The 24,274-nt window shown below is 42.7% G+C and overlaps 1 protein-coding gene across 3 annotated transcripts in view; it reads left to right on the top strand.

Annotated features, from left to right (window-relative positions):
- The window catches only part of ENOX1 (ecto-NOX disulfide-thiol exchanger 1), a 343,215-nt gene that overhangs the window by 62,785 nt on the left and 256,156 nt on the right, over positions 1 to 24,274 (top strand). The window contains exons 1-2 of one of the 3 annotated variants that reach the window (XM_027557162.1): positions 6,998 to 7,011; positions 14,611 to 14,613. The exons of the other annotated variants lie outside the window; for them this stretch is intronic. The gene's annotated coding sequence lies outside the window, so the exon portion shown is untranslated. Of the gene's footprint in view, positions 1 to 6,997; positions 7,012 to 14,610; positions 14,614 to 24,274 lie in introns of those variants that run through there. 3 annotated transcript variants of the gene reach the window in all.

Here is a 24,274-nt window from a genome sequence, read left to right as displayed (position 1 = left end):
GGGGCATATGGAACACTGGTTGTCAAAATGCATTTGTTCTGCTGTCCTGCCGTTTGATGGTGGATACCAGCTTAACAACTTTTGTTGTTTCTGTGTCGTCAGAAGCATTTATTTACTTCTTTATACGTGACTCAAAAAAGTACCTAGTTGGACTATAAAGAAAGCTGAGCACCGAAGAATTGATGCTTTTGAACTGTGGTGTTGGTGAAGACTTTTGAGAGCCCCTTGGACTGCAAGGAGATCCAACTAGTCCATCCTAAAGGAGATCAAGTCCTGGGTGTTCATTGGAAGGACTGATGCTGAAGCTGAAACTCCAATACTTTGGCCACCTCATGCGAAGAGCTGACTCATTGGAAAAGACCCTGATGCTGGGAAAGATTGAGGGCAGGAGGAGAAGGGGATGACAGAGGATTAGATGGTTGGATGGCATCACTAACTCGATAGACATGGGTTTGGGTGGACTCCGGGTGTTGGTGATGGACAGGGAGGCCTGGCATGCTGCGATTCATGGGGTCGCAAAGAGTCGGACATGACTGAGCAACTGAACTGAACTGAAACCTCTTCCTAAGAAATAATACCTAAAAAAAATAAAAAAGAAAAAAAAAGAAATAATACCTGCAAAATTGTATGGTTTTCTTTTAATACATTTTTTTTATTCCTGACACATATTAGGTTGAACTGTATGAAACTGCCAATATTTGACCTTTTAAAAAAAAAATTCTCAAAGATATCCGTTTCATGTGGCTTAAAGTAAACATAACTATTAAAAATCAGAATGAGGGTTTCGTGGCTCACATTGAATCCCTGGATATAATAACAGAGGAACATGTCACCCCGGAGGAGGTCTGGAGTTGGAGGGATCAAGCCATAAACAGTGGGTCTTGTGAGATTCCTCAGAGGAGGGGAGCCAGGCTTCAAGCCTGGAAGGAAGGAGGCACAGAGAAGAGAGGGAGGAGCCTCTGTGAGGATGGCTGTCGGGGAGCAGCCATCTGTGAGGATGGCTAGGGGGCCAAGCGGAAAAGGAGAGCCAGTGGACTGGAGGGAGCGCTCTGGACTCCTCTGCTGTAAATTATTAATCCCTGCATTTGTTTGTTTGTTTGTTTCTGATGCAGTTGTGTGCATTTTTTAATGGGAGGCTACTTGCTTTGCAATGTTGTATTAGTTTCTGCAGTACCGCAACATGAATCAGCTACATGTATACATACATCCCCTCCCTGTTGAGCCCTCCCGGTCATCACAGAGCACTGAGCTGAGCTCCTTGTGCTATAGGGAAGCTCCCCACTAGCTGGCCGTTTTGCCCACGGCAGTATATGTATATGTCAATCCTACTTTCCCGCTTTCCCAATCCATCTCACCCTCCCCTTCCCCTCCTGGTGCACATGTCCGCTCTCTGCCTCTGTTCTCTGTTCCTGCCCCATAAACAGGCTCATCTGCACCATCTTCCTAGATTCCAAACATCTGTGTTAATACACGATCCCTAAGCCATAAAAAGGAGTAAAATTGGGTCATTGGTCACAATGTGGTTGGACCTAGAGTCTGTCTTGCAGGGTAAAGTAACTCGCATGTATTTGGAAAGCACGTTTTCAAAGCACACGAGCACAGTTTTCTGACCTTTCTGGAGTTTTGTGAAGGTTCCTCTGTTTCGATGACCAACACCTCACACAGGTCAAGTAGCATTTCTGATAGGAAGTGTGCGGTTGTCTGCAGGGTGACCACGATTAGGAATGGCTGTGTGGTGCGAATACAGGAGGCATAAACTTGCAAGCAGACAGCTTCAGAGAGTGGGAGGCTCCGTTGGCTACTACCCCTGAGAGAGTCAGGCTTCCCAGGCTCTCAAACCCCAGCGAGGTCTTTCCTGCCAAAGACAGCAACTGGCAGGGTTAAAGCTCCCTCCAGTTCATTCCAGAAACTCCCCCGGCCATTCCTGTGGATGTCTCTCTCTCTTTCTGGCCCATCCCTACTGTGCTGAAGATGCCAGCCCCCGGCTCTCGTCCTCACCAGGTGCATGTAAAGGGTAACACCCCAGACATTCCCCGGCACTTACTGTGAGGGTGACTCCAAGGTCAGCTTCCCAGGATCCTTTTCCGCAGCTGCCATGCCTGCAGGCCCAGTCTGGCCCTGCCCGAGGTATATGTTCCAGCAGAGAACATCCAGGCGTCTGAGCAGTGGGCCCTGGAACAGCATGAACTGCATTTTCTTGGAATAAAAAGAGAACACCTGTGTTCTCATGTGCTAGGAAAGCTAACCAAGGGCTTTTGTTGAAGAAGTGTGTCCGCATTGGTTTGAGAGCTCGCTGTATTTAGAAAAGTTTGAGTAGGACTTCTTATTTTATTGCATGTATAGAGAATAAACTTGTATGTGTTTTACTGACAATTTACTGGTGTTTGATGTCCAGGGTTTATTATTTGTGTCCATGGCAGAAAGAACAAGGAAAGCTGCTCCTATTCACTGATGGGCTCTAGACTACCTCCTACCCCAAAAAAGCTGGAAGGTCAAATAGAAAACCAGCAATAATAACCTTAGGAAACAATCCATTTATAAATTATTCTCAGAACCAAGATGAAGGCCAGATTACCTATACATCTTTAAAATAGCTTCCCTGGTGGCTCAGACAGTAAAGAACCTGCCTGTAATACAGGAGACCTTGGTTTGATCCCTGGGTCAGGAAGATCCCCTGGAGGAGGAAATGGCAACCCACTCCAGTATTCTTGCCTGGAGAAGCCCATGGACAGAAGAGCCTGGAGGGCTCCAGTCCAAAGGGTTGAGTTGCAAGGAGTCAGACATGACTGAGCGACTTTCTCTTTGCTTTACTTTAAAATGGTACAGTTATTTTACTTATTGTGAGTCCAAAGATACCATAACTCCTGGTGATGATTATCTATCATATTCCTTGAATATACAGAGGACTCAGTGGCATTCCTTGAGTCATTCAGCAGATTTGTATGATGAATTATAAAACGTAGATTTTAGTATTACCCAGCTATGGTGAAGCCAAAGGTCAGAAGCAGACTGCCATCGATGAGGTCGTGTGTCACTCACAGATCCTAAGAAGATAAAGCATGCCACCCTGGGTCAGGGTCAGGGTCAGGATGCAGACTGAACAAGGGGAGAGAGTGAGCAATAGGTCCTGGTAGTTTCTGAAAGAAAGAACAGGTAAAGCAGGGCAGGTCGGTTTAGGATTGGCTAGTTTGAATCACTTCAGCAGGTTATGAGGTACAGGGCTGTTTCTAGTTGTCGGGTGCCTAGTCCTGGGGTGGTTAGGGCAGGGGCTTAGTGGAGTGGATTGAAGATACGAGCTCTCAATTGATTGGCTTGCATTTGAAGAATATGCTCCTATGGTTGACTGTCTTTAGCCAACTATCCTTGGCAATCCCTCCAGGGTCCAGAAGAGCCCAGATGTTAAAGCATCAGAAAAATAGAAAAAAAATGGAAAAAAACACAATGCAGTATGTATGTATATGAATGTACATGTACACACACACGCGCGCGTACACAGACCTACTCGTTCTGTGTGTTTGGTGCTTTTGTGTGGGGGGAGGGGAGTGTGCATGTTCTGCTGCGTTCTAGACGCTGTTTTGGTTGATGATGGGTTAGCAGGAACCATGTAAACAGTTTTTGAAAGGCAGCCTGCCCTTAGGCAAAGACCCAACTTATCAAAGAAATAGTTATATAATATAACCTCAAATACTGAGAAATCCTCTGGGGAAAAATCCAGCTGGTGGAAGGACGGAAGGGAACTGAAGTTGCTCTTTTTGGCAGGTCAGGCATGGCCTGTCTGCAGAGGGTGATGGTTCAGCAGAGGCGAGGCTGAGGGAGAGGACAGGGCCAGTGTCCAGGTGTCTGGAGGAACCACAGGTGCCGAGTCACGGATAGGATTCTGCTTGGCAGGCTCAGGGAACAGTAGCAAAGCTTGCGGCCTGGAAGCCCTGGGGAAGAGGGGGGCTATAGGAAATGAGACAGCAGGGGTGATGAGAAGGCAGAATCTCAGACCTCAGCGGGCAATAAGAAGCTCTGTATGTTTCTGTGAAGCTAGAAACCCAAGCCATATGAAGATGAGAGGTAAGCTTTAGCGTCAAAATGCAAATTAAGTAGCTACTGCTTCATGCTCTTTTCTTATCTTCTGTCCATGAAATTCTCTAGGCAAGAATATTGGAATAGGTTGGCATGCCCTTCTCCAGGGGATCTTCCCAACCCAGGGATCGAACCTGGGTCTCCTGCACTGTGGGCAGATTCTTTACTATCTCAGCCACCAGGGAATCCAGGTTGAAAGTTTCTGGTAAATCACTCTTATCGTCTACACTATTAAATTTTTTCAGTATTTATTTGAGACGGCTTTTTTTTTAATGTCTTTCTCCCCCAAAGTTCTACATTTGGATTTTTTTTTTTTTTTTTTACAGTTGAAAACAAACAACTTCTCTATAAAATGCAAAAGCATAGCTTTGGGTTAGGAATGTTGGAAAATGACTTTCTGTACCATTGAGTTCCTTGGCATATATGTGGCATTTAAATAAAATGAAATACAATTGGAAAACTGCCACACTTCTGAAAATCTACAAGAAAAAAGATTTGAGAACAATCAACAATTTGCTTTTATTTTCTGTTGCATTGTGATTTTTTTTTTGCACTTGGTATCGTTTACTGAATATAAAGTAAAATCCACTCACACTCCACTTACCATAAGCGTGCCCACAAAGAAAACCTCATTTCAAATATAATTGTGAATATTGTTCCTTTGTTAAAAATTCATGGGGTTTATAAACGTCTCACATAAGTACTGGAGTCTCCGTTATTTCCCCAGCTCTTTTCCTACTGCCAATTCTAATCAGAATTTTAAAACGCCCCATGTCTATAAAGGTGTTCTCCGGAGCACAGAAAGGAGGGGAGGAAATTATGAATATAACTAGGAAGACCTTCTGACCACATAGGCTGCAGTTTCCTGATTTAGTTTCAGTAGAAGGTAGATGAATGGACAGGGGGCACACTGACTTCTATCAACCTCAACATCTTGTTACTGCTATTTTTTAGATAACTTTAATTATTCATTTAGAGTGTGCTGGGGCTTCACTGCTGTGCCGGCTTGTCTCCAGTTGTGACGAGTAGGGGCTGCTGTTGAGTTGCGATTCACCGGCTTCCCACTGCCCTGGCTCCTCCTGTTGCAGAGCACGAGCTCTGGTGTGCACAGGCTTCAGGAGTTGTGGCACGAGGACTCAGTAGTTGGGGCGCGTGGGCTCAGTTGCTCCGTGGCATGTGGGATCTTCCTGGACCAGGGATCGAACCTTGTCTCCCGCATTGGCAGGCAGATGCCCTTGTTACTGCTATTAAGTTTTTCTCTCGGGAAACTTCAAATGTGGTGCGAACTAAAAGCTGGTTGGGGTTTTGGCAGTTTTATTTTTGGTAAATGGAGGAAGCTAAAGAGTAGGCTGTTGGCCTAGCTTCTCCTCTGTTCTGGTTCTAACACCCTCTACCACCCCACTTAGTGAGAGTGAAGTCATGTTCCACTTCTTAATACCAGGCATGGTGTTTGCTGCAGTGGGCAAGACAAGCAGTGCCATGCAGTTCAGTGCCTTGGTCCATCTCCATATGGAGACCCCGTTGCTTATATTTCATACGCTTTCATTGATTTGGGTCAAGAATATTCACGTACGAGAAAACTAGTGGCTGGGAATTCCCTGGGGGTCCCGTGGTTAGGACTTGGTGTGTTCACTGTCATGGGCCTAGGTTCAGTCCCTGATTGGGGAACTGAGATCCCCCAAAACTGCGAGGCATGGCCAAAGAAAGAAAAAAGAAATCTAGTAGAGTATAAAATAAGACTGCGATCATGTGGCGTGAAGAAAGAAAAACACTTTTCTGGATTTCATGTATAAATTTACAGCCATTATATATTATACTTAATATATTTCAGAAATCACCTTTTCTCCTCATATAAACTTATTTTTGCAGTTTAACTCAGCAAGGAGATTGCAAATTCAGAAACAATTTGAGCTCAGTACAACTCTCAGAAAGGATCCAATTATAACCTCTCTTTTCTTCTGCATCGCATTTCAGGATTAGCTCACATTTCCTTTTTAATTGGCTGCTCTGCCTAAAATGGCCTGTTCATCTCTTTGGTTACTGAGTGTGTGAGCCAGTGGCGAGTAATGTAGTCAAATGATCATGCTGCTGTTGGCTGCTGTTCTGAACTTGGTTTAATGGATTAAGTCATCAAGGTGGGCACTCCAAGCCTTCCCCATGTTTGATCTCCTGGACCACAGGAGTTCACAGATCAAGACTGTGATGCTGCTGCCAAGCCCTGCCACTCACAGCCTCAAGCCACCTAGCTTATTATTCTGGTGTCGTGTGAACCAACAATGAATCAAGCCAAAATACTGATAGAAAAAAAAAAAAAAAACCAGAGAGTCCAGAATATGTACTTTTCAGAGGGGAAAGTTGGTGTAAATATGCACTCATGAAATTGTCCTTTGTGGAAGTTTTGCTGCTGTTTTATAATCAAAAGAATTCCTCTGTGAGAACCTCTATAAAGGGATCTAGATTTTAACCATCAAAATGTCTCACAGCATTGACAGCAATGCTTCATTTCTTTTAGTTCCTCCGAAAGGCGTTAGGCATGAGCCCCTCAAATAACTCGTGAGATGAGATCTGAAGGTACATCAAGTGGAGAAGCTCAGGGAACTGGCCCAGAGGGGACTTGTGATGGGAGCTCTCCTGTGATGTACAAATTGTGCTGCTAAACTGCTGTGCTTGGTTTTATAGGAGAGGCAGAAAGGGGGTCCCCAGATCAGCTCTCAGTGTGTAAGGTCATCTTCACTGTAGGGGAGACGTAGTTGGCACAGGGTAGCCATCCTGATAAGCAGGCAGTGGGGCTTGGATTCACGTGTGGGTCACACACTAACAGATCCTGTGCTGGCACCACCGCCAGGATGTCAGCAGCCCCGGAGGACAGAAGGTGGTGTTTCTGGTTCACTCAGCTCCCAGCTTTCCCCTGCCCTGATACCTCCACTTCCTGTAGCTCTTGTTCATGGTGGAAGGCAGAAAGGAGACTTGAACTCCAGGTCAGCCTTGTAGCCAGCTACCAGCGGAATGAGATAGCTTGTGAAGGAAGAGAAGTAGGCAGGAAGGAGCACTAGTACAGAAGGGGTGAGGGGAACAGTAACCCAACTTTACCTCCCAGCCCTCCCACTCAGGTGGCCCCGACCAGCCTGTGTATCTTGGCAGCCTTCTCTCTCACTGTCCTCTTTGTGTTGGTGATGGTGATACGGTGAGTTGGAGATGACAGTAGAAGCTTTCTACACAGGGATAACAGTTCTTGGCCATCCCTGATGGTAATGATACTTGCAACAAGCTCTCAGCTCAAATCACAGATTTACTCTCATTTTTCCTGTGGTCATGTATGGATGTGAGAGTTGGACTGTGAAGAAGGCTGAGTGCCGAAGAATTGATGCTTTTGAACTGTGGTGTTGGAGAAGACTCTTGAGAGTCCCTTGGACTGCAAGGAGATCCAACCAGTCTATTCTGAAGGAGATCATCCCTGGGATTTCTTTGGAAGGAATGATGCTAAAGCTGAAACTCCAATACTTTGGCCACCTCATTCGAAGAGTTGACTCATTGGAAAAGACTCTGATGCTGGGAGGGATTGGGGGCTGGAGGAGAAGGGGACGACAGAGGATGAGATGGCTGGATGGCATCACTGACTTGATGGACGTGAGTCTGAGTGAACTCCGGGAGTTGGTGATGGACAGGGAGGCCTGGCATGCTGTGATTCATGGGGTCGCACAGAGTTGGACACGACTGAGTGACTGATCTGATCTGATCTGAAGCCCTACATACAACCTTCAAGTTGCAAAATATTCAAAGATGTGAATGCGCCCCTGTATGCCAGCTGGTGTACTACATTATTTTACTTTTCAAGGTACTGTACTGTCGGATTTTAAATGTTTGTGTGTGTCTCTGTGTGTTTGGTTTTTATATATGTATTATTTATGTGAGAAGTGTTATAGACCTAATACAGTGCAGCACTATATAGCCCAATCCCAAAGAAAGGCTAACGCCTAAGAATGTTCAAACTACCGCACAATTGCAGTCATCTCACACGCTAGCAAAGGAATGCTCAAAATTCTCCAAGCCAGGCTTCAACAACATATGAATTGGGAACTTCCAGATGTCCAAGCTGGATTTAGAAAAGTCAGAGGAACCAGAGATCAAATTGCCAACATCCATCAGATCATTGAAAAAACAAGAGAGTTCCAAAAAAAAAACATCTACTTCTGATTTATTGACTACGCCAAAGTCTTTGACTTTATAGGTCACAACAAACTGTGGAAAATTCTTCAAGAGATGGGAATACCAGACCACCTTACCTGCATGCTGAGAAACCTGTATGCAGGTCGAGAAGCAACAGATAGAACCGGACATGGAACAACGGACAGGTTCCAAATTGGGAAAGGAGTACATCAAGGCTATATATTGTCACCCTGCTTATTTAACTTATATGCAGAGTACATCATGAGAAATGCAGGGCTGCATGAAGTACAGGGTGGAATCAAGATTGCTGAGAGAAATATTGATAACCTCAGATATGCAGAAGACACCACCCTTATGGCAGAAAGCAAAGAAGAACTAAAGAGTATCTTGATGAAAGTGAAAGAGGAGAGTGAAAATGCTGGCTTAAAACTCAACATTCAAAAAACGAATATCATTGCATCTGGTCCCATCACTTCATGGCAAATAGATGGGGAAAAAATTGCCAACAGTGACAGACTTTATTTTCTTGGGCTCCCAAATCACTATACATGGTGTCTGCAGCCATGAAATTAAAAGATGCTTGTTCCTTGGAAGAAAAGCTATGACAAACCTAGTTCAGTTCAATTCAGTTGCTCATTTGTGTCTAACTCTTTGTGACCCCCTGAACCACAGCAGGCCAGGCCTCCCTGTCCATCACCAACTCCTGGAGTTTACCCAAACTCATGTCTATTGAGTTGGTGATGTCATCCAATCATCTCATCCTTTGTCGTCCCCTTCTCCTGCCATCAGTCTTTCCCAGCATCAGGGTCTTTTCCAATGAGTCATTTCTTCACATCAGGTGGCCAAAGTATTGGAGTTTCAGCTTCAACATCAGCCCTTCCAATGAACACCCAGGACTGATCTCCTTTAGGATGGACTGGTTGGATCTCCTTGCAGTCTAAGGGACTCTCAAGAGTCTTCTCCAATACCACAGTTCAAAAGCATCAATTCTTTGGCGCTCAGCTTTCCTTATAGTCCAAGTCTCACATCCATACATGACCACTGGAAAAACCATAGCCTTGACTAGATGGACCTTTGTTGGCAAAGTAATGTCTCTGCTTTTTAATATGCTATCTAGGTTGGTCATAACTTTCCTTCCAAGGAGTAAGCGTCTTTTAGTTTCATGGCTGCAATCATCATCTGCAGTTATTTTGGAGCCCAAAAAAATAAAGTCAGCCACTGTTTCCCCATCTATTTGCCATAAAGTGATAGGACCAGATGCCATGATCTTAGTTTTCTGAACATTGAGCTTTAAGCCAACTTTTTCACTCTCCTCTTTCACTTTCATCAAGAGGCTCATTAGTTCTTCTTCACTTTCTGCCATAAAGGTGGTGTCATCTGCATATCTGAGGTTATTGATATTTCTCCTGGGATTCTTGATTCCAGCTTGTGCTTCTTCAAGCCCAGTGTTTCTCATGATGTGCTCTGCATATAAGTTAAATAAGCAGGGTGACAGTATACAGCCTTGACGTACTCCTTTTCCTATGACAAACCTAGACAGCATATTAAAAAGCAGAGACATTACTTTGCCAACAAAGGTCTGTCTAGTCAAAGCTATTTTCCAGTAGTCATGTATGGATGGGAGAGTTGGACCATAAAGAAAGCTGAGCACTGAAGAATTGATGCTTTTGAACTGTGGTGTTAGAGAAGACTCTTGAGAGTCCCTTGGACTACAAGGAAATCAAGCCAGTCAACCCTAAGGGAAATCAGTCCTGAATATTCATTAGAAGGAATGAAACTGAAGCTCCAGTACTTTGGCCACCTGATGTGTGAAGAACTGACTCACATATAAAGACCCTGATGCTGGGAAAGATTGAAGGCAGAAGAAGGGGACGACAGAGGATGAGATGGTTGGACGGCATCAGCGACTTGATGGACATGAGTTTGAGCAAGCTCTGGGAGCAGTTGCTGAACAGGGAAGCCTGGCATGCTGCAGTCCATGGGGTCTTAAAGAGTCGAACATGACTGAGTGACTGAACTGAACTGACTATATAGCCAGTGGTATTAGTTGGGTACCTAGGCTAACTTTGTTGGACTTCATGAACAAGTTGGACTTAAGAACACACTGTTGGTATGGAACTTGTTCATATGTCGGGGGCTTACTGCATTTGAACAGAGTTAAGCCCAGTGTGGGCAAAGGCATCTGTGAGGCTTTCTGATAAGACCCAGCCCATTAAAACCCTCAGCCTGCAGATCAACCCTAGATAGATGTCTTACACATTTCCTCTCCACCTCTTTTTCTCTAGATGCACAATCAATATTCTAAGAAAAAATGTACTTCTCCCTAAAGCAGGGGTCTTGAAATGTTCTCCAGCAGTGATTTCTGCTGATTTGCTCATGTTTTATCCCCCTGTCTACTTTTATACCTGAAGTAGAAGGGTCAAGGTGATGACTGGGACTGGAGGGAGGACCATGCAAAGATGCAAAAGGTTTCCAAGTCAACAAGGGATGCTGGCTCCGCCTCACCAGGACAGGCTGTCATCTGACACAAAGCCAGTGCTGGCATTTCCCTCCGAAAAATCTAGCTTCATGTTTATTTACTGCTCCAGCAGCTTCTGGTTTCAGCCCACTTGTCTTTCTCATTTTGCGGGGAGAGGGTAGGAGGGAGGTGGGTGGGGAGGGAAGAATCTTAGTGACTTCCCTTCCTTTCTTCAAGATTAACAATATGTTAAAACGTGGTTACATCCAGAATCTAGCTGTGTTGCTGTTTTGTTATAATCAGTTCAGATCAGTTGCTCAGTCGTGTCCGACACTGTGACCCCATGGACTGCAGCATACCAGGCCTCCCTGTCCATCACCAACTCCCGGAGCTTGCTCAAACTCATGTCCATCGGGTCAGTGATGCCATGCAACCATCTCATCTTCTGTCTTCCCCTTCTCCTCCTGCCTGCAGTCTTTCTCAGCATCAGGGTCTTTTCCAGTGAATCGGCTCTTCGCATCAGGTGGCCAAAGAACTGGAGCTTCAGCATCAGTACTTCCAATGACTATTCAGGGTTGATTTCCTTTAGGATTGACTTGTTTGATTTCCTTGCTTTTCATGGGACTTTCATGAATCTTCTGCAACACCACAGTTCAAAAGCGTCAGTTCTTCAGCGCTCAGCCTTCTTTATGGTCCAACTCTCACATCCATTCATAACTCCTGGAGAAACCATTGCTTTGACTAGACAGACCTTTGTTGGCAAAGTAATGTCTCTGCTTTTTAATATGCTGTCTAGGTTTGTCATCTGCTTTTCTTCCAAGGAGCAAGCGTCTTTTTATTTCAGGGCTGCAGTCACAGTCCACAGTGATTTGGAAGCCCCAAAAAATAAAGTCTGTCACTGTTGGCATTTTTCCCCCCATCTATTTGCCATGAAGTGATGGGACCAGATTATAATTTCAGGTATATAACATATATATACCTGAATTGATTCAATATATTTGTACATTATACTCCATATAGTTATTATAAACCATTGGCTGTATTTTCTGTGCTATACATCATATCCTGGTATATTATTTATTTTATATTTAGTGGTTTGTACCTCTTGGGCTTCCCTGGTCCCTCAGACAGTAAAGAATCTGCCTGCAATGCAGGAGACCTGGGTTCGATCCCTGGGTTGGGAAGATTCCCCTGGGGAAGGGAATGGCTACCCACTCACATATTCTTGCCTGGAGAATTCCATGGAAAGAGTAGCCTGACGGGCTTCAGTCCATGGGGTTGCGAAGAGTCAGACACGACTGAGAGACTAACATTTGTACCTCTAAGTCCCCTTCACTCTTCCCATTGGTAACCACTAGTGTATTCTCTGCATCTGTGAGTCTCTATTTTGTTGTATTCATTCATCTACTGGTGCCTCTTAGTTTGCAGACTCCTTGAAGATGGGGTCTGTCTTGTTCACCATATTCCTGCTTTCAAGCACAGGGACCTGCATATAGGAAGCTTTTAATAAAGATCTACTGAGTGACTGCATCCCTAGGTGATGTAACTAACCCTTTTCCCCCAGATTCCTCTGTCTTCAGAATCAGTCAAAACCAAAAGGGACCTCTTACTCTGGCTCTTTTTTAGAGAAAAGTTCCTCAAGTCTGTAACAACAGAGGTCCAGGCTAAGACAGATTGAACCCTGGGCTCTGCCAGTCATTAGCCTTGTGACCCAAGGTACATGAGTCAGTCTTAATTTTCTGAAACTTAAGTTTTCTTCTATTGCAAAAACATAAGTGCTAATAACAACTGTCTCACGGGTTGTTGGGAGTTTTCATTAAATAAAGGATATAGACGTTACGTAGTAAGCTAATTTCCTGCTGTGTACCTCATGGAGAGCGCTACTTTATGAACTTCGGCTTTAAAAAAAAAAAAAAATTCAGGCCAAGTATTAGTGTTAGTAAAAATGCCTTTAAAATAAAAGTGTCCGCATAAGAACATTAGTTTCCATCTACCTGACATACAGTGATGTTATGGGGAGAGATTATGTCACTGCTTTTTCATGCAAATTTCACTGCTCAAAGAAAGGGTGGTTGAATTAGCTGATGAATAGGCATGGTAGCAAGAGTTTGGGAAGCCTGTTTGCATGAAGATGGTGTCCTCTATTAAAGAAAGAGACTAATGTTAAGAGATTTTCCTGTGGGCAGTCTGGAAATAATGCTACCTTTACTTTTCATGTTGATTGTGTGTCTCACAGTTATATCCACCTTACTCTTAGCTAATTAATTATGAATAAAGCTCTTTGTGTTGTAGAGATTGTGTCAGGTTGATATGCTGGATAAGTGCATGAACACATGTCTGCTTCATTGTGCGAGTAATGAAATCATTATCCTGATTGCATTAATGGGCCTAGGCCTGGAGTATGTTTGGAGTTGACAGCTACGAGGTTCTTAAGTGCCGTCAACTCATTCCCTGCATGGCTCAACCACCGCTCATTGCTTCTTATTTTCTTAGTCATCATTTTACAGTAAGCGTTATCTCATATAATAAATCATAAAATTTAGAAATGCACAAGAGTAAGAACATCAGAGTCCTTGAAGAACAGACAGTTTTTTGCAGTAAGACTAAAAAGGGGGAAGTGACAATGCTAGTGGGAATTCTTTTAAAATATTTGTTTAGGTTGGGCTTAAGCTGTGAAAATAATAAACCGTGGCAGCAATAGCAATACACTGTAATTCACGCTAAGCACATTCGGCATAATTTCTTTTTTTATAAATAATAAAACCATAAATAAATATGATTACTCTCAGCTAACATGAAATTACATTCAGCACGTGGAGCCAGATGTTTTCCTCTCAGATCTGTGTTCTTTCGGGTCAGTTTTCGCTTACTCCCCTGCCGGTAATTTGTAAGTAATCTGTGAATAAATAACTGGGGATGGCATTTGATCTTAACCCGAGTTTGGTGAATTTGAGGGGAGACGGAGCTTTGTTTATCTCATGTGCCGGAGGAAAGAAGGGGCCAGATGGTGCCTCAAAACAGCCACTTAAAACTTCACAGGCTCCAGGCACCCACAGCCTTCTTCTGGAGGCCTCATCCCACATTGTATCAAACATATGAAATGCACTCACACATGACATTCAGTATGACCTTGTCTACATGACTTTTGAGCAGGACTTTTTTCTTTTCCCCCTTGGCCACACTGTACATCATGTGGGACCTTTTTTTTTTTTTTAATATAAATTATTTATTTTTTAATTGCTTTACAGAATTGTGTTGGTTTCTGCCAAACATCAACAGCATGTGGGATCTTAGTTCCCTAGTCAGGGATCTGACCTGTACCCCCTGCAGTTGAACCATGGAGTCCTAACCACTGGATCACCAGGGAAGTACCAGGCAGGGTCTTTGTAATTCTGCTTTTGAAATTACTTGCCTTCACGTTACTCATTTCATCTACAACCAACTCTGATTTTTCTATAACTGTGCAAGCTCAGGGTGTTTTTTTTTTTTTGCAATGTGAGTAAGCCCTGCTTACAGATGACTTTTAACTCTAATGAGATCTAAATTTGCTAATTAGAGACGTTGTCATAATACAGAATGCACCGGTATTTCATTAAACGACTATTTGCTTTTGGTCGTGCATGTTTCATTACAGGTTAACACAAGCCATTTTCAGCTCTCCCACATTATCCTAGACATTGGTGCCTTTAGTGCCTCATTGTTAACAGAGTCATACTTAAAGAAATAGGCTACTTTGCCCGGGCCGATGGGTTCTTAATCTGGAAGATAGGAGTAGAGAAAGAGATTCCATTTGAGGAGCTTAGTCCTCCAAATGCCATCCCCTTGTACGGAAGGAAGATTTTCTTTAAGACATGCTGAAGAGGCGAATTGCATCTCCTGCTGGCACTGACAGGGAGAATGAGTGTTCACGGGAGAAGGTGGGGTAGGGGGCAGCGTATTTAAACCTTTGGATTGGATTCTGTTACTGAGACGGGGATAGGGGAGAGGTGGGGAGAGAAAGGGGAAGGGAGGCAAAGGATGGAATTATGTTCAAATAGCAGCAGCATTTTACACTGACCTTCAACATTGTCTTCAATGCTGGAACCTTATCATCATTTATCCCACCCCCTGTTTTTGAGAGTCTTCCCAAGTGGCTCAGTGGTAAAGAATCCACCTGCCCATTCAAGAGATGTGGGTTCGATCCCTGGGTTGGGAAGAACCCCTGGAGAAGGAAATGGCAACCCACTGCAGTATTCTTGCCTGGAAAATCCCATGGACAGAGGAGCCTGTCGGGCTACAGTCCAAGGGGTCACAAAAGAGTCAGACACAACTTAGCTACTGAATAACAGCAACAGCTCTTTTTGAATGTTGCCAAGCACGGCCAGTAGCAACCAAGGTTTGACCCATTTCCTCAGGATGCTCCCTGCCAGCCTTGAACTTTCCAGTTGGAAATCTCACTGCACGGGCGTTTGCACTGTGCCTTGGGGGCCCCTCCCAACCAGCCCAGCCCCTTGTCTCCACCTGTGACTCCCCGAAGAGTAAAAAGGATCATCCCCGGGAGCCCAGGGCCTCCAGACTCCTGCCTACTGGTTACAGAGCATCAGCAAGGGCTGTGGGTGCTCATTTAGGGAAGAGAAAACAAGGTCTCCAGCCCCAGTAACATGCTGGAGGTGAGGTGTCCTGCTCCTCGGGCGATCATGGCTGTGGGGCTAATGCTTTATTCATCGTGTTGCAATGGCATCATTAAGAGCACATTAGTTTAAAGAGTAACTAACATGTTCTTGTTGACCCTCCAAGGAGAGAGATTAAACAGGATGAGCAGCCAGCTCACGCCAGTCACAGCCCCATCCAGGTTTTATTGCAGGTGGATTTCCATAGATTAAAGAGCTCTGCTCAAGGCTTTTTGGAGAACAGGTAACTCATTTACCAGAGTTTGCAGCCGTTTAAGGGTCACTTTTTTCACCCTCTACCATTAAAGTGTTCCACTCGGTAGCTTAATATATTTTCCATGGTTGGGTCAAGGTGTGATATGAGAGTGTAATGAAAAAAAAAAAAAACAAAAAAAAAAACCAGCTGAGTACCAGACAGCACAAATTGTAGAGTTAAATGTCCTCTGCTTTCCCTTACATAAGAAGATGCTTCCAGAAATCACTTTCAGTGCATAAGTATGGTTCAAAATGATCAGTTTATGACCAATATGCCTTTCTACAACTGTGCATTCCATTAAAAAAAAAAAAGTTCTTTGATCTGTGGGACTGCCTATGGTTTATAGAGATAAAAAAAAAAAAAAAGCAAAACAAGTTTTTGTTTTATATTGGGGTGTAGCCGATTAACCAACAGTGTGTGACAGTTTCAGGTGAGCAGCGAGGGGCCTCAGGCGTTCATGTACATGCATTCTCGCTCAACCTAGATGGTGGCTGGGTCTTTGAAGCCAGAAGTCGACCTGAAGCCTCTTCGGGAGGTGTTACCATCTTTCTCCAAAGGACTCTTGTTCTCTCTGCTTTCTCCATCGGCCTCCCATAGTTTTCAAGAGAAGTTTTTAGGTAGCTCCAGCCTTCTGCTTACATTGTCTGTTCTGTAGAACTTTTTCAATGGGAAAGAAAGCGAACAGAGAGGTGCCCGCAGAAAAAGCTAGTCTGTTGAGGGGAAGCAAGAATTCCCTGATATGGCCTTGTTTACTTTTTCTCTTTTCCTTATTTGTGGCCGCACTGGGTCTTCGTTGCCGTGTCCTCCAGTTGCGCAGAGGGCGGGGTGCTCTCTAGTTGCGCTGCGGTGGCTCCCCTTTTTGTGGAGTACAGGCTCTAAGGTGCGTGTGCTCAGTAGTTGCGGCTCAGGGGCTCAGTCATCCCACAGCATGTGGGATCTCCCCAGGCCATGGATCAAACCAGCGTCCCCTGCACTGCGAGGCGGATTCTCACCCACTGGACCAGCAGGGGATGCCTGTCCTTAATTTCCTTTTATAAACTTGTCCGTGACTGACTAATTTGGCAGATATTGAGTTATGCCTCCATATCCCTAGGGAGGGGCTGGAAGAGTCCCTTGCCCAAGGCCGCACGTCACTGTAGAGGCAGGACTGAAAGAGCTCAGATATCTTGTTTTCCAGATAAGACCTCTGCTGAAGGGAGATTTGAACTTCTAAGGCTGTTCTGAGATTTTTGCCTGTCAGCAACATTTTGGGGACTTTTGTATCTGGGTGAAGTTACACGTGATGAACTCTCAGGTTAGAATATTGATATTCTATGAACTTGGGTGAGTTTGTCTCCATTGGTAGGTAGCCATTAGTGAGGGGACTTAACTGACCTATTACATGATTCATAAACAGTTTTCAAGTATAATATTGCCCTTTTCAGAAAATCTGAACTATCCTAAGTATGGAAGGTGTCTCTGCAAAGACTTTGAAATATATATTATCATAGTAGCATCCAGTTCTATTTTCTTTTCATTTCTGTTTTTAATGGAAAGAGAAGTACTTTATTCCTGTGGTCTCGAGCTTTCTCATTTATTACTTTGTTCAGTTTAGAAATATAAAGTGTAATTTTTTTAAAAGCAAAGAGCTCCTGAAAACAAAATAATTTTACCTCTGTCATTTCTCTACACTTAGGTAAGTAATGCCAAATAGTATTTTTCTTTGTGTCAAAAGATAATTGGCTTTATCTGCTGTCCTGCCATGCTGGTTGGGTTATCTCTTTGGCAAAGTTGGTTCTTTTGTTTGATCACATCATTTCAGAGGGAGACCTTCTGTCTCTCTCATATTCAGTCCCCACTCCCCTCTCTCAGCATCCAGTTCTTCAGAAATAGATATGTCGTGGGCAAAACTTCATCCTCCCTTCAGTAACCATTTCCTCCCCTCAGCTGGAAGGATGATGATTTGTAGTTTAAAACTGGCTGCTCGACAAAGTAGAAAGATGGAGGATATAATCACAGACCCTTAATGGCATTCTGTGTTTGAGAAATGGCCAGACCTGCTTTTTATCCTCTGCGGTGCCTGCCAAATGGAAACTTTCCCTTTCTTACCCTGATTTCACGTCTTTACCACTATACCTATATGCCTTTGTTACACTAATGTACTGCTTAATGGACCTGGAGATGCCATTATTTATGGATTTCGGCTCCTCCAGAATAGCTGGGAAGAAGTCTCACAAAAGGAGGACATGACAGTCACGTGCTTATGACCCTGTGTTGGTTACCAGGGAGGTGTGGGGTCTTAGCTCTTGGAGAGTGACTTGTTAATTGCACCAAGACATCTGGAAAAATCTAACATTTTAAAAAATTGTCTTTGATATTTTAAATTTCATCTTGTGTTCTAGTTTTCAATTGCAGTTTTCCCTTTTTTCTTTAGCTTTCAAACCTCCAGCCTTTGAGATTGGACCCTGGAACTGAATTCTGTCTTTTTGTACTCTTATTACTTCCTTGTCTCCCTCTGTTATTTTCCTTTTTACTTTCTTTCCTTCCTTTTATGCCTGAATTTTCTTGAAAAACATATATATATAATGTGTAATTTATACATAAGGATTTAAATGTATAGACTTATAAACAATTTTATATGTATACTGAGCATCTGTCATAATTCTAGGTACTGTACTTGCTTGCTGCAGAGTATGCAAAAATGATCAGTTTCCATGATCATTCTAAGTATGCTGTTTATCAGGGATGTAGACATAAACAGCTAATAAGAGTATGAAGTTCTGAGTGCTGGTGTATAGAACACAGCGCTGTGGGAACACAGAGGAGGGAATACACATCTCCTTTGTCTTCTTGCCTTAAAAGAAAGTGAAAGCCGCTCAGTCGTGTCTGACTCTTTGTGACCCCATGGACTATACAGTCCGTGGAATTCTCCAGGCCAGAATAGAGTGGGTAGCCTTTCCCCTCTCCAGGGGATCTTCCCAACCCAGGGATTGAACCCAGGTCTTCCGCATTGCAGGTGGATTCTTTACCAGCTGAGCCACAAAGGACAAGCTAAAAATTACTCAGCACAGAAGTGGCATTTTTCTCCTCGGGTGCACCGGGCTATGAGACATGTCACATCATGGCCCCTTTGAAAAGAGTCTAGTGACTTCATGAACATACCAATACAAAACTAAAGGTTATAGGTCAGGTTTTATTTAAAAAGCCCTGTCGATTTCACGGATTCGATAGAAAGTACTACAGGGTTCAACCCTGCCTGAGTCGACCCCAGCCCAGTTCGTCCTCTGCCAAGAGGTGGCTTTTTCTCTTCCATTACCAAGTAGGACCTTTCTAGCTTTAGTTGATGTAGTATTCCTACCCTGCAATTCTCTCATCAGAAATTCCCCCCACAAAATCTCATGCCTCATAAACTTTAATATAATCGAAATCCCTTCTCCAAACGTTAATCCTTTTATTTCACACTAATCAGGAGACATTGATCATTAATATCCAACATCCTTTCTGTTTAACAGATATGAAAACTTCATCGTGTGTTATCACGTAGTACCCTGAGTTGTCTCTGTCATCAACTGCCTCCTTATTATCCTCTTCAGGCTCTTGCCTCTAAAGGGTATCCACCATCCAAGAATTACTCCCATATAAAAACTATTAGTAAGATGTAATGTAGTCTTTACTGACATTTCCTTAGAGGGCACAGGGGCAAGATCTACGCTGTATATTTCCCAGTAGTCTGGATTTGGTCATTTCTCTTCTCTGAAGTCCCCTTTTCTCATGAGTGACCCCCAAAGATCCCTTCTTTTCTTCCCCTCCTCAAAGTATTTAGCCTTGGTGTTCTTTTTCTTTTTAACCACATTTTGCAGAGCACCTCCACTCTGCCTTGAAACTTAACAGATTCCACCCAGATCCTAGATCACTTAAGAGGACCTGTTCTCCTTAGAAGCCTGTTTAGTAATCCTCTTTGATAATTTAAACATGTCTTTGTGATCCTTTTGTGTTTGAAGAGATAACAGTGAGAATTTTATAAAACTGATGAAAGATACTAGGCTCTTCTGGTTGTTCCTCAGTGGGAAAATTACTGAGTTACTGTTTATCATTATAGGAAGCAGAAATGTCTCCTTTATTCCTAAATAGTTGCTTAAAAATCATGGAGTTAAAACATAAGTAATGTCAATTTAACAATATTCTGTGTTGTTTTAAACTATGAGCATTTCCATAACCTCCAGAGAGCATCCTACTGACTACATGGAGATCAAAGTGAGAATATTTTCTTAGTAATAGAAGTAGAAAGTAGAGCTTTGGGAATGCATTTTTCTTTTTTCTATAAAAGTAACCCATGATAATGCTACGACTACTTCCTGTAAATTAAAAAAATTTCAGATGTCCTATGAGATAGGTTCCCTTTGGAATCAACTCTCAACAAGAAACTAATAAAACTGACTTCCTCAGTATAATTATTCTTCTAGTAAGGTAGGCATGAAACTAAGGACTTAGGTCATTCTTTTAAAAAAGAAAAAAATTTAGTGCTCAGCATTTTTTAATAGGAATCTGTTTTGTGGACAGTTATAGATGGATTTTTATTACTCACAGTGTGTGGGATTTTTATTACTCACAGAGTGTGCATGTGTGTATGCTTGGGACCTGTAAGAGTTGGACAGGTGCAAAGAGTTGTGCTAGAGCAGGAGAAGCCTGTGTCTTTCTTTTAGGCCAAGCAATATTTTCTTAGGCTTCAGTTCAGTTCAGTTGCTCAGTCGTGTCCGGCTCTTTGCGACCCCATGAACCGCAACACGCCAGGCCTCCTTGTCCATCGCCAACTCCCAAAGTCCACCCAAACCCATGTCCATCAAGTTGGTGATGCCATCCAACCATCTCATCCTCTGTCATCCCCTTCTCCTCCTGCCTTCAATCTTTTCCAGCATCAGGGTCTTTTCCAATGAGTCAGCTCTCCACATCAGGTGGCCAAAGTATTGGAGTTTCAGCTTCAACATCAGTCCTTACAATGAATACCCAGGACTGATCTCCTTTAGGAGGGACTGGTTGGATCTCCTTGCAGTCCAAGGGACTCTCAAGAGTCTTCTCCAACACCACAGTTCAAAAGCATCAATTCTTCTGCACTCAGCTTTCTTTATAGTCCAACTCTCACATCCATACATGACCACTAGAAAAACCATAGCCTTGACTAGACGGACCTTTGTTGGCAAAATAATGTCTCTGCTTTTGAATATGCTGTCTAGGTTGGTCATAACTTTCCTTCCAGGGAGTAAGTGTCTTTTAATTTCATGGCTGCAGTCACCATCTGCAGTGATTTTGGAGCCCAAAAAAATAAAGTCAGCCACTGTTTCCACTGTTTCCCCATCTATTTGCCATGAAGTGATGGGACCAGATGCCATGATCTTAGTTTCTGAATGTTGAGCTTTAAGCCAACTTTTTCACTCTCCTCTTTCACTTTCATCAAGAGGCTGTTTAGTTCTTCTTCACTTTCTACCATAAGGGTGGTGTCCTCTGCATATCTGAGGTTATTGGTATTTCTCCCAGCAATCTTGATTCCAGCTTGTACTTCCTCCAGCGTTTCTCATGATGTACTCTGCATATAAGTTAAATAAGCAGGGTGACAATATACAGCCTGATGTACTCCTTTTCCTATTTGGAACCAGTCTGTTGTTCCATGTCCAGTTCTAACTTGCTTCCTGACCTGCATACAGGTTTGTCTAGAGGCAGGTCAGGTGGTCTGGTATTCCCATCTCTTTCAGAATTTTCCACAGTTTACTGTGATCCACACAGTCAAAGCGTTGGTGAGTTTCAAAGCTATTTGCTCCATTGATACAGCCCAGTAAAATCCTGAGTATAAATATATTGTATTGAACAATTATGAAATTGGGTGTGAGATTTTGTACTTGAATGAAACTTAACAAAGAACAGGTTAGATTTCCATTGAACCTTGGACAAAACTGTATTGTTATCCTAGGCATTTTATACATTGGGAATTTGGGAATTCCCAATTCCTGATTGTTTGGGAATAATCTTACCTCACTAATAGCTGTAAATAGAAACTGCCAGTTTCACAATTGATCATGAATCTCTTGAAGGCTTTTGTAGTTTCATAGCTTGGAAAAAAAAAAAAAAACCTAGAGAGAAACATTTGTACATTTTTAAAATTACATTATTTTACAAAGGAACAGTGGAAAAGGAAGAAATATTCCGGTACAATTTAGATGTGACACAGAAAACTAGGGCAGCCCTTACTTTTAGAAATATTGAGTGTTACTAACTGTTTTAAAATTAATTACATAATTATCCAGTGGAACACCAAGATCCCAGGGTACCTTAATGTCAAGCTACACTTCCAAATAAAATAATAATAATTAATACCTGCTTTATTCCAAGTGCTTTATTAGCTGTAATTTTTAACTCCCCACATGTCTGTGTGTAAATAAACATCATTAAGAATATCAGTCTTTTGTATCGTTTAGAAATAAGAAAACTAAGGCAGAGAAATTGATTAGAATGATAAATTAGGTATTATGGCCTTGAATCATTTAGAGAGGCAGGTACTCAATAGGAACAATAGAAGTTAGTAGAGTATAAAAATCACTGTTGCAACTATTCATAAATTCCAGAATAATAATTAAGTCTCATTAGGGGCAACTTTAGGTTTACAAAGCACAACTTGCCAAGGAAACAATAGTTTTTTTGGTGAAACAGTAGCAGTTTGTTAGTGTTTTTTCTCCATGAAACAGTAGTTTATTAAGATGGTGATGCAAAGTGTAGGTAGAAGCTATGGGCCACCAGGACACTTGATGCCCCTTTGTAAGACCGCAGTCATTAAAGTGAAAACGAACACTGGAACAGACAGTTAAAAAGCCAAGAAGACTAACACTACCCCTAAAACGCTACAGCGAAAAAGGCAAAGTGAAACATGGCCGGTCAGGTGCAAGTCATAAAGCCTACACAACAGAGGGATGTTCTCTGATATAGTGTTCCAGAACTGCAGACTCATTGGACAGGAAAAAGTTGTGATTAATGCCCATTTGGGGAGAACTTGAGCTAGAAAAGAAAAAAGCAAGCCAACTAAACTTGAGTGGGGCGATAAGTAAGACAAACAGTGGCCTTGCAGTGATCCGATCTGCCTCTACTTCTGGGCCATTTGAGCAAAAGAATGAACACATTCTAGCCTGTCTCTGCTTTGGTGTTCTGAAATAGGTGGATGTGGAGAGAAGAAAATTGCTTTAAGGTTCCACCATAGAAATGTCGCTAGTGAGTGTACAGCGAGAGGGCAGGCATTTGGTTACTTATGCCTTGATGTTACTGGCTTTATTTTACATGGTGAGAATCTCTTTGATGGCATTCATTGCCTAAGATAATGGAGGCATGTAAGACATAAACACATTCTGAATTCATTTAGGTGGAAGAGTCTAATTGCGCAGTATAAAACATTTGTCCTGAGTACAGTTTGCTCCCAAAATTGGAATCATTTCACTGCTTCTTTTTTTTTAAATTTTATTTTATTTTTAAACTTTACAATATTGTATTAGTTTTGCAAATATCGAAATGAATCCGCCACAGGTATACCTGTGTTCCCCATCCTGAACCCTCCTCCCTCCTCCCTCCCCATACCCTCCCTCTGGGTCGTCCCAGTGCACCAGCCCCAAGCATCCAGTATCGTGCATCAAACCTGGACTGCTTCTTGATGAAAAGGTTTCATCTTCCTGATAGACTATGGAAAACAATTCCCTACCATTTCTCATGTCCCTGTGCTGAGGGCTAGGGATTCATGGAGACCAAAGGAACAATTTGCTCAATACCTACCTATCCTTGAGATATTGAAACCTGAGCTTCCGTTTGAATGAAACTTAAACTCACCTGGAAAATTTATTTATTTATTGAGAGTAGTGTTCAAAGGGATCACTGATTCTCCCACCTAAGAATCAAAGAAATCAAAGGGCCAATCTTCATACTAGATATACTAACACACAGACTGTAACACTAATTCTAAAATACCTATTAAAAGAAGCACATGTAATAAAAATTTCTAAATGGATACCTAAATAAAAATAAATACTTTGCATTCAGTTGTTTTACCCTTCTATGTAAAATTCAAGTGATATATTTTATCTTCTAGTCTCAAGCTGGTGAAAGTGCACTTAACATGTACATAGGAAGGGTATGTTTTTGCATTTTTAAGGATGGAGAAAAAGCATAGCATTGTAAAAATAGTGAAGTCTGGAGGGGCCCTTTGCAACTTTTTGTAATGTTTTATTGTGGGTTTTTTTGGTTAGAAAAGTGCTTTGAAAAGGCTTATAAAAATACGTTTATATATAAGCTGTTCAATTCTCAGGAAAACTCAGACCAAGCAAGGTACAGCCAGTTAATCATATCTTGTCATAGAAATAAAAAAAAGCAAGTGCTTTTCCTCGGTGGCCCCATCACCCTCTGCACTTCTTCGATGGGCAGGCGGCATGCCATTCTTCCCTTTCACCTTTTCGCACGATTGTATTTTGGGCACGTCCTTTACCAATCTCACCGTGAATAGCTTATTGCTTTTTTCCTCCTTTTCCCCACTTTTTCTCCCTGTCTGAATATGTTTCACAGATGACTGTCTTCGAAAATAACATCAGTTAATTTTTGAACTTAAAAAAATCACATGTGCCGCGAGTCTGCCCTCTCCATTGATGTGCCGTGTGTGGAGGAGGCTGTGCG

Source organism: Bos indicus x Bos taurus, chromosome 12 (assembly GCF_003369695.1).
Source record: "Bos indicus x Bos taurus breed Angus x Brahman F1 hybrid chromosome 12, Bos_hybrid_MaternalHap_v2.0, whole genome shotgun sequence".
NCBI lineage: Eukaryota > Metazoa > Chordata > Mammalia > Artiodactyla > Bovidae > Bos > Bos indicus x Bos taurus.
Note: the sequence above shows the minus strand (reverse complement) of the source record. Positions and strands in the feature narration are given on the sequence as shown.